The 13,708-nt window shown below is 46.3% G+C and overlaps 1 protein-coding gene across 1 annotated transcript in view; it reads right to left on the bottom strand.

Moving 5' to 3' along the window:
• Window positions 1–7,074, bottom strand: part of DRP2 (dystrophin related protein 2) — a 28,828-nt gene extending 21,754 nt beyond the window's left edge. The window contains exon 1 of the mRNA XM_066333967.1: window positions 6,824–7,074. The gene's annotated coding sequence lies outside the window, so the exon portion shown is untranslated. The remainder of the gene's footprint in view (window positions 1–6,823) is intronic.
• Between the last annotated feature and the right edge of the window lie 6,634 nt (window positions 7,075–13,708).

Here is a 13,708-nt window from a genome sequence, read left to right on the forward strand (position 1 = left end):
CTGACACTTTCACATCCCTCACTCCCCTGCCTGAGCCTTCACTTCTCCCCTCAATTACACACATTAAGAGATTATCCTGTCATGATTTTTTTTTTTTAATCTCTTAGTGATTTTTATGGCCATAATTCTCTCCCTTTCCAGCAGAACAGCCTGTGCTGAGCTCTCCAGCAGGCTGACAATCCAAGGTCTCCTCCTCTCCCTGTCCTGCCCATTAGCACCAATGAACACTGCAGGCTGTGTATCCCTGCTCCTTTCCCCATGCAGGCAGGGGATTATGAGGGGATTATGAGACCCACATTAATAATTATAAATTCCAGGGTCATCAATGCCCCCCAGCCTCTTGAGGCAAATTCACCACACCCAATTCCAGGAGTACAGAAGACTTCTGACAGAAGGTAACACCATCTCCTTTTCCTCCAGTGCTTGTGCCATTTGGGCTCTGTTCCTCTGAATGACAGTCAGTCTGGCCAAGATACAATTCTCAGGGTGTGGAAAGTTATTTTTCCTCAAAGCCTCTAACAGAGGAATGCCACTGAGCTCTTCCCCAGGACTGGGAAATCCATGGCTTTTGCCAGTGAGTTTTCTGTGATGTCTCATTGCAGTTGCCATCCTGAGGTCTGGGGTTTCCTGTGGCACAGTGCAGTGACACTGCAGTGATGTGTGCTGGCCAGAGAGTTCAGCCAGCCCTCCACCACCACACAAACAGAGACTCTCTGCTCTCAGTCCTCCCAGCACAGCCTGGCCCCTTGTTCCTGCCACCAGCACTGCACAACAGGAGCAACACTGGGAAGGTCACAAGCTCTGCTCTGACTGCATTTTGCTGAATGTCAGAGCTGCAGGCACGGGGCAGGTGCAGTTCTGAGACAGGGCTGGGTAACCCTTGTCCTGCAGGAATCCATGTGCAGAGCCTGGAGGGTTTCCACTCTCCCTGCCAGCATGATGGGAATAAGGACAGCACCTCCTGAGTGCTAGGCTCCTTGAACTCCTGCAGGGATGACGAGGCCCCTCAGGACACAGACGGCACAAGGAATTAAAGCCTGTCCAAGGCAGCAGTCACAGAACAAGCTGTGTGCCAAGCAAAGGGTACCACCCAGTCATGTCCTGTGCAATGCCTTGCTGCCACAAACACTAGAGCAGGTTGGAGGTGAGTGGCTCAGCTGCCCTTTGCCACTCTGCAACAGCAAAGACAAAGCCCAGAGGTAGAGAGCTCAGATAATGTGGAACAGACTGAGCTGCACAGCAGGCAGCACAAAGGAGGACATTCAGGGGGAGAGAGAGACAACCAGACGGAGAGGCACGTCTGCAGGCGAGCCAACAGCTCCATATGCCCCCTTGCCAAATTCTCTGCTATTACTGGAACCAGGCAAGAAGAACTGCTCTTGATCTGCTCTGCTTCTCTGCCGAGGCACACAAAACAGCTCCAGTTCTGGCACTCCTACTTCAGTGCTTCCGTACAGCGCTGTGTCTGGGCACTGCAGCATGTGGAGCAGAGATTCTGTGGATGCTGCCTGGCTAAATTCCTGTTGCCTGATGCCTACGCCTCTCAGGAGCCAAACCTGATCCACTTTGCCTCTCCCACACCACCATTCACCTTCTGCACTCTGCTTTAGGTTGGTGCTGGAGAGCCAGAACAAAACAGCCAAGGTTCAACATCATACAAACCAGATTTCAGTGCTGGCAACAAAAACCATCATCCCCACAGCCTACTCCAAGGAGTTGAGAGATCCTTCTTTGGAGGACTCAGGGAACAACGTGGTCGGACTGTTCAAACAGATATAAAGTGAGCTTGGTCCCCTGGGCACATCTCTGTGCAAGCAGAACAAGCATCAAGACTCAGGTGAGCAGAAGCAGGAGAGAATTTCCACAGGTGGACACTACAAGAAGCAGCTGTGGAGTCACCACGGAGCAGGGACTGGGGCACTGCACTCACACGGTGCAGACAGGAAAGAGGGAAATCTCTCCCACTGGTGTCTCTCACCTGACCTTTGCTGGAGGTGTCACTCCAGGCACAAAGGTGGTCAGATCAGTCCTCAAAGGATCAGGTACAACCTCATTGTTCTGCATCCTCCCCCATGAAAAGCACCCAACACCTGCCCCTGCTCTCAGAACACCTTAAGAAATGAAGCAGAGCATGTTCCACAGGGTTGTGTTACAACTTCCAAACACTTTAGGACACAAGCCACTACCCAAGATGAGACCTTGATGATCCTCTAATTGAAAAATGAGAAACCCAAAAATCTGGATGCTACATTTCAACACTTGAGTGCTTGGGCATTAAAGTGTATTAAAACCAAAATAATTGCCTTTTTTTCCTCTTCCTACATGAGCTGTACCTCTTACAAATTCAGCACTGGAGAGCCTGTCCCACAAACTGCTTTCCAGGCAGTCTGAAAAAGGCAGCTGGAATAGCCCTTGCTCAACCTGTTCTGCTTCAGCTCTGTCACACAACTCAGTGCTCCCCTCAGGGATCTCTGTGCTCTCTCTGCTTTACAGACCTGCAGCAGCAGCATCCCTGGCTGGCTGGAGGCTGTGTCCCAACTCCTGCAGCACTTCTTCTCCATCTCAGCCAAAAGGAAGGTGACAGTTTACCACCAGAGCACATGGTGCACAGTATTCTCTGATTTTGCTGCATTTGTTTAAAATCCTCCTGGCACAGTCCCATATCCAAACTCTCCCAAATATCACAGGAATTCACACTGCAGCTGACCCTCCATGGCTAAAGGCAGCCCTCAGGATTAGAAACCTGTCACAGGAAGTAGAGTGTAATGTCAGATATTGAATTTTCAGCTCTCTACCACATTTAACAGCAGCAAACACAGGATATAGGTCAAGAGGTCTCTCAATCACAGGGTTTATGCTTTGAATTGCTAATTTCCACCTAAAGATTTTTTCCTGAAACCTTCCACTTCAGATCTTGGCCTATAAGGAAAAAAATATGGAAACATCTTGAGGCAAGGCAGCTCTGCCTTTATCCCACGAGGAGAGTGGAAATACAAACATGTTCCCTGCTGCTGGAAATGTTAATGACTTTGTTGTTGTTTAACTTACTGTACAGAAAAGTAATAACATTTTAGCTCAGCATGTTTAGTGTCCTTTAAGGGGAAAGGTGGGAGGCTTGTGGATATTTCAGAGTTCAGCTCCCATGTAGATGCTAACAAAGGCAGCATTCCCAGGCTGACAGACAGCAGGACTCCCTCAACAGCTTAACAACACATCCTGTTTCAGCAAAAAAATTATTTTCTGCACTGGTAAATAAATAATTGAAGCCTGAGATTGAAAGCCAGACGACCTACTTCCCAAGACCCCACTGGTCAAGGTTTGGTGAGAGAGAAGCAACCTTTGTCCCACTGGGATCAACATAAAAATAACACAGTTCCCTCTCAGAGCATGGGCCCCTAATCTCCTTACAAACTCAGAATAGATGCCCAAACACACTCCCACAAAAAATCATCCCAACGTTCTCCTGGTTGTTCTGTGCTCCCATGTACCCTGAAAGGGAACTATCAGCAATCAGAAATCAGCATTTCCAACCCCATCATCTGAGGGCTCAAATCTGAGGCCAAAGTTGCTACTGGGCTTCACACTGCACTTCCACCAAAGAACCAGGTTCCCTTTATTAATTAAAATGCAGGTGCTTTAATTAAGCACCTGTCCATAAGAAATAACATAAAACCTTTGCTGTGTCTGTTAGTGAGCAAGCAGTACAGATGATGTCTTATTCACTGAGGGTGGGTGAAGTGGAGATTCTCACATCTAGTGAGCTCCTTTCTTAAATGGCCACTTGGACTTTGAGCTCATAATCAAAATGTTATTTTAATTCAATGGAGAGACAGGTGCCACACATCTCAATAAGGAAGCAGCATCCCTTCCCCTGGCTCATTCACTCTCCATTTCCCCAAGCAGCAGAATATACACACTCACACAATCTCAAACTGAAAAATTTCACCAGTCGGCTTTGCACTAGGAGACTGTGGTGATGATTTCCCCACCTCACCAGGTGAGTGTGGGCGTATGCCCACAACATGGTCATGCAGAACTGACTACCCCTCCCTCTGCCCAAAAATAATTTATGGGATTTCTTTTTAGGAGGACTGAAAAAACCGAAACTTCTTTTGCATGTCGTTTCAGACTCCCAGCTGGGTTTTAAGTTTCTCTCTCTAAAGCTCACTTTTCCTAGGAACTCTTTCCATCTCCTTTCAGATTAAAGTGCTGAAATAATGATTCAAGCAGGCAGAGGACCCAGTATGAGGCCACAGAGAAACTGCTGCCTGATAGACCTGACAGACAGAAGGAGCTGGAGAAGGGCAAACAGCAACGTCCCCAAAGGGCAGCAGAACAGGGAGGAAATCACTTGCTTCATGGCTGAAAGAAGGTTGCACCAAGCATAAAACTGAACACATCCCTTCAGAAACATGGCTCCTGTAGCCCTGAAACCTGCCAATTTAAACCAGTAAAAGCCTCAAGCTTTGTCTTTGCCTTTCTCCCCTAAACACCTGAACTTCCCCTTCCCTGCTGCTGGAAGCAGCAAACAGGTTTTGCTGCATTGTGAAAAGCACATCACCCATTTGCCACGCGGTGTAACTGATCAACAGCAGTGGGAAGAGCACACCCACACTCAGTTATGATGGCCAAGGTAATGCTGCTGACTCCTGCCTTCCTTGGCACTTTGCTTCTCATTCTCACTGTAAAGCTGGCACCTGCTTCTCTAAACTGAATACTCTGCCTTGCCCCCAAGGTCGTCTTTATAACAAACTCCCTGCCAATGCACAAGGCTCTCTGGTCTTCTGAGGCCATGAATTTTATGACCAGGCTGTGTGCCCCATGGAGTCACATTTCCTTCCCCCACCTGAGAGGTATTAGAGTGACTTTACTCTTGTGCAAAGGGAGACAGCGAAGGAAAATGACATGGAGCTATTTTGGCTCAGTTCTGAAAAGATTGGTTTCATCTTTATACACCTATGAAGATGAGAGTTTTTTGAAGACTGAATTCTTTCCGGTCAGTATGTCTTATTTCATGAGACTTTTAACTCCTCTTTTATGCTTTTATCATAAACATCCAGACTAAAGTGGAAGCTTTGAATTTATTTCTCAAAACATGACTATATTCAGAAATTCACCTTACGTCTCCAGAACTCAGGACTTTTGTTTGAACCCATTCATTTAACCGTTTCCCTGTCCCACTTTGTTTAGTTTTGCGAAGAGCCACTCCAACCTAAGCAAGCCCCATCCACAGTTACATTTCTGGCCAATTTTAGAGAGCAGCATTGATCTGTCTGAGGTACTAATCCAGAGACGTGGTCCTCATCTCCTTCAGCTGACAGAGAGCACCTGAGCACAGCACCACATCACAGCACCCACTCCAACGCTTCCCCTCCCAGGTCTCCAGGCATCCACTTTCCTGGACACTGCTGCAAAATGAGATTGTGGTCCAGTTCCTTTCCAGAGTGCCACCACATCCTTGCTGTCTCCAGAACCCTGCCTGGACAACTCCCACAGGAGCAGAGAAAGCAGCTTTCAGCACTTTGGGGAGCTGGCAGGGAAGGGTGTGAGATGGCACCAGAGGCACACAGGAGTGCCAGGAGAATGGAAACCCTCCCAGCACAGCTGGACCTTGTGCCTGGGACCTCACACAGCTTCCTCAACACGGGCACTGTGCTCAGGCAGGAAAGGCCATTAATGAGAATAATCAAGCAAGAACTCTCACAGGTCCAAAACAGAGAGGTGAGCAGCAACAGGAGAGGTGTGAGGGACCTTGGATTAGGGCATGGGGAAAACAAACTGACAAAAAAATCGACTAGACTTTTTTTTTCTTCAGCACTAAAACCCAAAATACAAGCAAACATTGGTTCTCTCCTGGAGAAAGCATGGCATTTAAGGCCCTGGGAGTAATTGCTCCACACCCCTGTCACTGCACATGGGCAATCTCAGCATTTAAACTCCACTAATACAATGCTGGCACTTCCACCAGTGGACCTCCACAGCTGTGGTGCTGTGCCAGAGGGAAGGCTGAAGGAAACAGGCTGGGCTGGGGACCTGGAATAAACTGTGGCACTAAATCATGAGAAACCACAGCCCAGGCTGTCCTGTCTGGCAGGGAGATGGGGAGGCAGAGTGCTGAGCCCTGGGGAGCAGGAAAGGTTCTGTGCTTCCTGCAGGCAATCCTGCAGTCGCCCAGGGCTGCTCTGCATCCGAGGGAAGGTCACTGGTGGCAATACAAGCCCTTGAGAGGGGAGAAGGAGGATGAAGGATAAGTGAAAGGAGCTCGGGAGAAGCTGGGGGAGGGGAGGGCAGACACATAAAGGAGCAAGGCTGGACCGTGTAAGGTAGTGAATGGAAAGGGCAGACCTGGGACTGTGGGCTCATCCTTGCTTACTACGCGGGCAATATTTGGGTCCCTGCTTTGCTCTGCTGCCTGATCCTCCCAGGAAGATGCTAGAAGGCCACCGTGCACCCTGCCCGGAGCAGCCCTTCAGCCCAGGCAGAAACACTGCCAGGGTAAATAAACCTTCAATGTGCAGAGCATCAAAGCCAGTAAAAACCGGGATGCTGGAGACTGCTGTTTGCCTCGGGAATCCGCATCCCTAACTGGTCCCTAGCCTCTCCCTTGTGGAAATGGGCTTGGCCACCTCTGTTGCTCTCACCCTGACATCCTCCTTCTCCTCTCTGCAAGTTTCCTCACCCGCACATGCACGGGCAGCGCTGCTGCTGCAAAGGGACACGCACGCACAGCCCCAAAGAGCCAATTTCCATCCGTCCAAATTCTGCCTCTTCTCCAATCCGGCCAGCACCTGAGCAGGGGAAACAAATTTTAGTCGTGGCCTACCTTCCGAGTCCGGCAGGTCTGAGACGTGGGGACAGCGGGCTCCGGGAGCCGGGAGAGGGGCTGTGAGTGTGAATCAGCACACGAGTGGCTGTGACAGGGATGCATGCTGAGGCTCAGCACCGCTGCCTCTCCTCCTCCTCCTCCACCGCTCCGGCTGCTGCTGTGTTGCTATGCGATCACATCACCGCCGACAGCATCTCGCCGAGCCTCCGAAGAGATACCCTTGACTGGGCAAAACACGGCGGGGAAGGGAGGGAAGGAAGGCAAAAGGACGAGGCTCCAGCGAGTGGCCGGCCCTTTGGGAGAGCTCGGCCCGCGATCGATCCGGACGAGGGGAGGGAAGAAGAGTGGGAGATGCTAAAGGAGGCACGCACGGGAGGAGGAGGAGACAAAATACACATGGAGAAGGGGGGAAAGAAAAGGGAGGAGGGGAGATGTGCAAACACACAGCTGCCGTGGCTGACCTCTGGAGACCTGACACGGGCTGCTGGGCTCAGACACGCTTCTCGCCGCTCGCCGACATCTCCCACCGCCTCTCGGGGCTGGCGTCTCTCATTTTAGGTTAGAGATGGCCACGCGTGTGCTGGAAAATGCCAGACAGATTTACCTCCTTCCTTACCCAAGTTGTGGTTGTCTGACATAAGATTTTATGATTTAAGAATAGCCCGTTTTAAAATTAAAGTTAAGGAGCCAAAAATAGGATTAGCGCTTAATTTTGGATGTGCTTCCTATTCTTCTTAGAAAAGAAAAAGAAGTAAAGGAAGGAGGCAATTCTCCAGGCTAGGGAGATCTTTTAAATGTCAGAGTATCTTGTGTCAGTTCCCAAGAAACAAGAGGATTTGAGCTGCTAATTTGGATGAGGACACAGACACAGAGTTGGGCTTTTGGTCCACAGATAAGAGTTTACAGTTCTTCAGATCATTCCACACACGGATTTCAAATTCCTCAAGTCACCAAGTGATGTTATTTTCATATAACACAAAAATAAACAGAATTAAATTATGTGGGGAGCAAGAGGACTCAATTGTAATCCCAAGTCTGTGTTTTAAGCACCAGACTGTCTCGGCCTCTCCCTGGGAAAATTAAAAGTCTGGAAATATAATCTTCCTGGTCCTTGCCAGAACAGTCTTTAATGAGTTTTAGCCCTTTTTCCCCCTCAGAGTTGAAAGACTAAAGATGTTAATTTTCTGTTGACACAGTCGTGTTATCCAGAAATATCAGTGCTGTTGGTAAACATTTTCCATTTCTATACATTAATTCCCCATCTCAGGTGTATCCCAAAATGCAGGTTCACTTGGCTCACTCAGACCCAGCAAATGTAACAGCTTGACAACTCCACGACATTCCTGAGAAATCACTTCTGGCCAAGCCAGCAATAGAAATAACTGGCAAACTCTCTGCAGCATCACAAGGCATCCTATGGGTTTAAGGATGATGGTCAGGAGCTGCACAGAGGGACAGTGCCCATCCTACCCCAGGGTGGGGAGCCCACCACCACCTGTCAGCCACTCTGGGCATCTCACAGAGCAAAATATTTTAATTTTTAAAAATTTTCTTCCTGCACCACGGGGATGTGAACAGATCAAAAGCTTTTCTAGGTCACCAATTTAAACATGGAGAAGGTTTAAAACTCAACATCTAGTTGGTCTTGTGTAAAATATGTTTGAGAGAGTCCTCAAGAAACCAGTGAGCTCCTTGTGATGGTGACCAGCTGGAGCCTGCAGCAGGGGGGTGGCTGACCCTAAGGAAGTTTTCCCTTCATCCAGGAGTTAGGAGCAGGGCACAGTGAAGCACAGAAAACACAGTTACTCAGAGTAACTACACTGAAAGGAGATTTTTAAATAGCAGCCTCTTTATAGGTGGTTCCAAAAGGAGCAACACTGAATACTTTGAGTACCGACCCAAGAATACTTATTCACTCCACACCTTCTGCTCTTAAAAGCTTCTTCAATAGCTTCTGCTTCCACAACAGCTGTAACTGATGCAACAAAATCCCTCCTGGAAAGCTGCATTTAGACCAAAAAACCCAGATATGGATCAGAAGACAAAAATGAGCAGAGACTCTGCTGGGCTATTTTTGTGCTCACATACAAATAATAAATCTTGGGTTAAATAAGGAGAGTGAGGGGGGAAACAACAGCAGAGTCTGGAAGGGTTATCCAGGCAACTCCAAAGACACCATTCTCCAGAGAGACACGACCAAATCTGATGGCAGCATGTGTCTGTCACCACCAGCACCTGTAAGGGACATGACAACATGGATAAACATATCAAGCCAAGTTACACATGCACACAAGACAGACATCAGCACAGAGATATGAACAGACAGCATAAACCACAAAAACAAGGTGCTTTGCAGCACAAGCATCCTCAATTATTGATTGTTTAAATGCAGTAGAGAAAAATAAAATCTCTTGTGTCAGTTTAGTTTAAATTAAGAGGCAAACCAGAATCTCTGCTGGGAGAGTTGCTTCCAGGGCTGGGAACATCTTCCCAAGTCCTCCAATACTTTCTGTTTTAAGGATATAATTAGGGCAAAGAGAGGAGGAATTCAGAACTCAAAGGGAACGAGGGATACCAACTCAGATGTGTCATAATTACAGTTTTCACATAAGCACCACAACTTTTTTTTAAGTGTATGGGAAGGTTTCTGAGATGAGAGGCTAAATTTGGTGTGCTTTGAGTTCTGGAGAGAACTTAAGCCAAAAAAATCTCCCAAGGAACTCCAAGAGCTGAGCTTCCAGAAGATACAGTGGTACTTACTTTATGCATTTCCCTAATGAAACATTTCAGACATTTTATGTATTATAAAACAGCAAATATGTACCTTGTTAGGAAAACTCACAATGTGACCCTCCCAACAGGGACATCTCAATATGCACAGTACTAAATGCAGTGTACAGTCTTACAATAGGTAAAAATTGGGATAGGTTTTATAAGGCTTGAACATAAAATTGACATATATATAAAGAGAGAAACGCACTAACAGTATTTTTAGCTTGAAAGTTTTAAAAGCTAGAAATAAAGGCTGTGTTTGCTTTCAGCCTAAATTCTGTGTTACATTCTCCATATACAAAGCCATTATTATTAATCACTAGTAAGCTGGAATATCCATGACACTAATTATTCTTGCATTACCAACCAAATAAAAAAATACCTAAAATTCTGGCATTCACATTTTCAACATAAAACTTCAGTGTTCAATATAATTAAAGGCTATTACTTTTATATTTTTCTTCCCATAAGTTCCCACCAATTAACTTTATCTTCCAAAATAGTTCTTGTCACAGGGAATTGATTCCTAAAATGTGCAGTCTCTCTTCCCCGCTTTGAAACTTCACATCTCCTGAAAGAGAAAGTTCATCTCTCTGGTACAAAAGAGAAAGTATTGCTACCATCCTTGGGAATTTTTGGTACATTCTTTCCCTTTCGGAGTAAAGCTCAAATTTATCCATTTATCCCAATTAAAGTGGTTTGGAGAAGGATGCTTTACCCGGGAACAGACTGTAGCCTTATCCTTGTTAAAAAGAGAATATGGGCAGACAGCAAGAAGAGCACTTTCCCTAGAGCCATACACCCACAGGCCTTGTGGATCCATCTGCTGAAGAGTTTGGTGAAAGGCTTGTGAGCCAGGACAAGGTCCATTAAGGCTTGAAGAAAGCCATTTTCTCCCCAAGAGCCTACAAATCTCTGTTTTCCTGAGGCACGGGGCTCCTCCTAATTAAAGCATCAGACAGGACTGAGTTTTCTCCCAGCTGCCCACATCCACACAGCTCTACCTCTGTTTTGATTCAGGATCATTGATCTCAGCAGCTGTGCTGTTCCTACCTGAGAAGGGAAGCCAGAGGAACAGGTCTTGCACAAAGGACAGACCTGCCCATCAATTCCAGCACATTAGACAGGCCAGCAGGCTTGGGAGCAGAGCACAAAGAGCGTCTCTTCAACAAGAGAAATAAAACCACAATTAAGGCCCTAAGAAAATAATTTAGTTAACTGGGAATTGTACCATCCTGGGGGGCTTTTTTGTTTGCTTAAATAACTGATATCAAATAAATAACTGTACACCTCTTTTGCTAGCATCAATAAGCACAAAAACGTTCCCAGAGCAGATCCTACCCTGCTGAAAGCATTTAGAAAAACAGCAGGGTACTTTCTAAACACATGGTACCTGGGGTGAGAGAGAAGAATGGGCAGAGAACTGATACAAGCAGACAGCTGCCATGCACTCCAACAGAATAAATCCCCCTTTTCATTTGTTCCCATGCAGGCCTTGAAAGGATTCCCCCAAATGAGAAATAGAGGTTATAGGGGAGGAGGGACATTTTTCAGAGCAGCAAGTGCCAAAACAAACAGAGGAGGGTATCAAAAAGATATCACCCCCAAAATTTGGGGGAAGAGATGGAGAAAGAAAAGAGAAAGGAGAAAATGGTAGAAAAGAAAGCAAAAGCATGCAGGAGAGGAGGGTAAGGCAGGCAAGGCAGATTTCAGGGGCTGTTTTGTTCTTCAAAAGCTGCCAACATGTTCACAACGTGCTTTCCATCCCCCTCCTTATTTACTGGGCCGTGCACTCAAAGGAGCAGAAAAGCAATCACACAGGAGCTGCTGAAGATTCACTTGGACACAGAACAGAGGTGCCCTAAGAGAAAGGAAACTGCTTAGTGATCCGTGCACAACAAACCATGATGGGGATGCTACAGGCCCAGAGACGAGAGAAAGAGAGAGAGGGAGAGAAGGCTGGGAGGAAACCTGCAGAGAGCAGCCTCTTCCTGCAGAGATCACACTCACAAGCGGCACAGACACTGGAGCAGAGCAAATCAGACTGCACGGGGATACAGCTGCATATAAAAGTACACATTCACAGGAGAAGCTAATCCTTGAATTCTTCAAAGGAAGACCCCAAAGGATTTGGGCTGAGAGTAAAATTTTTCAAAGTATCAGTTCAATTTGCAGGCTAAACCCAGTGCCTGAAGCTCAGGAGCTCAGCCACGTTTACAGTGACTTAAATATCCCATGACTGAGGCTGTGCTGGAACACATCCTGTGTCACGTTTCTGGCAGGTACCACAGCTTGCCTGATGCATGTTCTCTCATTAAACTACAGAATGGGATCACACCTCAGCCTACAGATTTCTAAACACTGTCAAGGTTAAAATGGTATTTAGAGGCTGTGTAGGTACCTGCTGGGTTTTTTTGGTTGTTTTTTTTTCTGTTTGTTTGGTTTTTGGTGGTTTTTTTTAAGATCAACTCTTTCAGTTTCTACATTTGTGCAAGGGCAAGCCTGGAGATTAAAGCCTTTTTTAAAAAAAAAGTCGTAATTACCCTCTGTTATGCAGACTTTTTACTCCTACAAGACAGGAAGCTGAGAGGCAGAGAGGATGCATCCTCATAAGGTACACACCTTGCAGAATGTTATTTATGTACTTCAACACCTCCCTTGCCAACTATAATTACTTGGACAGGTCTAACACCTACATACAGTTCTCTCAGGAATCCTGTGCCCAAAACCACATCACCAAATGCTAAGGACATAAAGGACATTCTTGGTCAAAAGCGAGGTTTGGTGGCATCCAACCTTCATCAGACCATAATTACTGCTTCCATTTTAAAAAGCAGAGCCATAATGAGGGAAACCCATCAGTACAACATAAATCATCATTCCTGGAAGAAAATATTTGAAGACTTGTTTTCTTTCAAGATATTCATCATCCAGAGCAAGCTTTTTACCAATCTCTGTTGTTTTTCATCCACACTAGATGCATCCTCTGACTAAAGAGCACATAAAGAGCTCCCTCACACACTCTCTCAGGAGCCATGGAGCTACAAATCAGCCCAGTGTGTATTATTAATGACAAGTTATCAGAAGATCTAGGACAACAACCAGGCAGGAGTTTCACTGTGCTGCGATTCTGTGGAGAAAATGAACCCTCTGCCAGGTCAGATCCCACAGTTTCCCCTGTTCCAGTCTCCACTGTGCACAGATTTGTGATAAGCCATTTTGTCACAGCAGCCAGGAGCTGATTACCCTGCCCTAGAGGCCTTACAACTGAGCTTTGCCTAAAAGACACAGGTAACCAAGTGAAGAGACACTGGGTAGAGGCACAAAAATCTCAAACATTGTACAAAAAAAGGGCAAAGTGAATTTTATTTTAGTAGCAGTTAAATGTTATTAGAAGAGGTCAGGAGCACCCATACTGGCAGTTGTTAGAGCTGCAGTACAAGTCTCACAGATTCAATTTTCTGAGTGGTTACAGCTGTACCACCTTCCAAATCCTTGGGTCCTGATTTATTCATGGCATTAGGAATGCAAAATGCAAGCAGAGGGAAGTAGGCCAACAAAAGAATAGAAAGCAGGGATACAGAGGAACCAGTTTCTTCATTCCAGCTGAAAACAGGTTGAAATTATTAACCCTTTCAGAGCAAGCTCTCTGTCAAAGGGCAGTAGACTCTGATGCATAAAGATGTACAAATGAGTCTGCCACCACAAAGTAAAAATGATGAACAGAAACACAAAGACAACGTGGCTTCAGAAGAAGAATTTGGATTAACTCTAGCCCAAGGCAGTTGGATTTTCAGATGCATAATGCTCACTGTGTCTGACAGGCAGGGGTTAATGGCTTTGGTTGTGTGAACTGGGGACCAGATGTTCAGCTGGTGCAACTCAACACAGATCCATTAGAAATTAGTGGAGCTGTGGCTGCTTACCCCAGACAGGATTCTGGCGCAGTATTTTGAAATCCTATTTAATATCCACTCAGATTTTTTTCAAAGGGAGAGGCCTCACTTTTTGAAATCAGCTAAAAAAGCTACTAGCAATGCTACAGGATGGAATTAAACTGAAATGGCCACTGCCATGGCCTGTTTATGATATTACAAAACCCCTAAATCA

Source organism: Sylvia atricapilla, chromosome 21 (genome assembly GCF_009819655.1).
Source record: "Sylvia atricapilla isolate bSylAtr1 chromosome 21, bSylAtr1.pri, whole genome shotgun sequence".
NCBI lineage: Eukaryota > Metazoa > Chordata > Aves > Passeriformes > Sylviidae > Sylvia > Sylvia atricapilla.